Source organism: Penaeus japonicus, unplaced genomic scaffold (assembly GCF_977035675.1).
Source record: "Penaeus japonicus unplaced genomic scaffold, GWHDUDI00000001_assembly GWHDUDI00000011, whole genome shotgun sequence".
Lineage (NCBI taxonomy): Eukaryota > Metazoa > Arthropoda > Malacostraca > Decapoda > Penaeidae > Penaeus > Penaeus japonicus.
In genome coordinates this window covers 5,806,392-5,808,891 of record NW_028234413.1, presented here as the reverse complement: position 1 = coordinate 5,808,891, position 2,500 = coordinate 5,806,392, and positions in this window count along the sequence as shown.

Below are 2,500 nucleotides of genomic sequence, written 5' to 3'. Positions count from 1 at the left end.
GCTACTGCTGATGTTGTAATTACATTGCATGTTTCGGAAATTAAAACTCCTAATTGTCTAATATCTGTTGCCATATAGTAAACAGAACAACACGTATCATCATACATTAAAAATTCTAGCAGACATTACCAGAAGTTGACAGCAAAGTACAGTCCTCGGATGAAATTATATATAATAGGTCAATAATCTATAAAGCAGAAAATGATAACACATCTTGACAGGTCACGAAGAACGGATGATTCAGGAGAGAGGTCAGTGAGCAACAGGTTCAGAGAAGATATGAAATACATAATAACAGTTAAAAATATATGCGGCGTGACTTACAGATCAAGGAGGTTCAGCGGTACAGTGCGAATAGAACGAATAATAATGATGATGATAACAATTATGAAACAATTATGATTATGATAAGAATAAAAGGATAACGATATTACTATCACCACCATTACCATCACCATCATCATCATGGAAAAAAAAGTTATTGGTCCTGTCACAGCTATAACCATTATTTATAATAGTAATGATAGCAATAGTAATAGTAAAAGTAATAATTTTATTTATTATCTATAATAACGATAATAAGAGTAATAGTTTTGATGTAGACTATGATAAAAGCACCGAGTAATTCTAAAAACAATGATGATTACAATAGCGTAAGCCTTATCAATAATCACTATATTAATAAGGACCAGGGCGAAAACAATAACAATGACAAAGAAAAAACATAATCATGATTATGATGATACAGACTATGATAACAACAAAGATAACAACATAATAAGGACAGTAACAAAGCCACATAATGATGATAAGGATAAGACTATGTACTAGAGACCCTGCCACCCTGAAAAGCTATCAGGAAAGCATCTCCCATAACAATTTATGAATGCCCCCAACTCCCCCCTCCCCTCCACTCCCCCCCACACTCTATCAAGCAGGTACAGGTATGTCTGTGTACGTGTATTGCCCCCCCCCCTTTCCCCACTCCCCCCCTCTCCCCCCCACACTCTATCAAGCAGGTACAGGTATGTCTGTGTACGTGTATACATTTGCATACATATATATATATATATATTCCTCTCTAGTCGATAAAACAGGACGAACATGTGTCGTTCTCCTCGGCTTTGTTTCCAGCGTCGAAATTGCACGCTTTTGGGATCTGAAAATCGGCCTTGATTGAGCTATTCGCGCCGCAGCTGCAACAGACATGCCGATATTGTACCATCGAGTCAATACAGAGAGGGAGGGAGGGAAGGGAGGGAAGGAAGGAGGGAAGGGAGGGAGGGAGGGAAGGGAGGGAGGGTGGATGGGTGGGTGGGAGGGAGGAAGGGAGGGTGGGAGGGTGAGTGGGAGGGAGGGACGGAGGGAGGGAGGGAGGGAGGGAGGGAGGGAAGGAGGGTGGGAGGGAGGGAGGGAGGGAAGGAGGGAAGGAGGGTGGGTGGGTGGGAGGAAAGGAGGAAAGGAGGGAAGAGGGGGCGGAGGGAGAATTCAATTTGCTGTTCTTATCGTGAGGTGGGGGGAGGAGGGGAAGGGGTGGGGTGGGTAGGGGGGGGAGGATGGGTTTAGGAAGGTGGAGAGGGGAGAGGTGGGAGGGATTGGGGGGGGGGCGGGGTGCGAGGGGGAGGAGGGGGAGGAGGAGGTCTAGGCTGTCGATGCAAATTGAGCGGGTGAAGTAAGTGGGATGTGCATGTGGACGGTGAAGGAGAAGTGGATAGGGCGTGGATAGAGGTTGAGGCGGGGTTCGAGTGGGTGGAGTGGGGTTAGGGGGAAGTCCTGGAGGCGGGGGGGGGGGGACGGAGGGGAGGATAGCATAGGGCTGGGATAGGGGGTGAGGGTGGGATAGAGGTTGCAAGTAAGGCGCACTGGGTGGGTGGGTGGGGTGGGTGGGGGGGTTATGATAAGAGGATCGGTGGGCGGGGGCTTAGGGCTTTATCGCTATGTTGCAAGGAGAGCAAGTCATTACCCGACCCCCCCTACCCCCCCTATCTCCCGCCCGAGCTTGGGAGCCTAATGATCCTCTTTTTTTTATGTTTATGAAGCATAGAGAAAGAGGCCGAAAAATGAAAGTGATGAGCGCTTTCTCGAGGGAACAGAGTTGGGTCTTTGGCCTCGTGAGTAAAGAGGAAGCTCCATCTTATTAATTTAGAGTGTGATAATTTGATCACCAGATACTTGATATTAGGTAGAAAAAAATAAGTACAATATTTTAATACTTTGAATAAACTCATAACAGTAAAACAGAAAAAAAAACACAGATAAGAAAAGAGAGAGAGAAAAAAAGTGATAAATATTAATATCTATAGCCTTTCTCCACTTTACTTTTATTCTTCCTTTATTTCGTTTGATTAAATCTTGAGTAAGTTGGTTTACTTTGGCTGTCTACGCTGCTTCTCTCTCTTTAGTTTTCCTCTTCGTATAACTCTTACATAACCTGCCGTTCTTGAGCATCCTGCACATCAGGTAAATGAACAAAAATCCGATTTGGATGCTTAGTATGAGT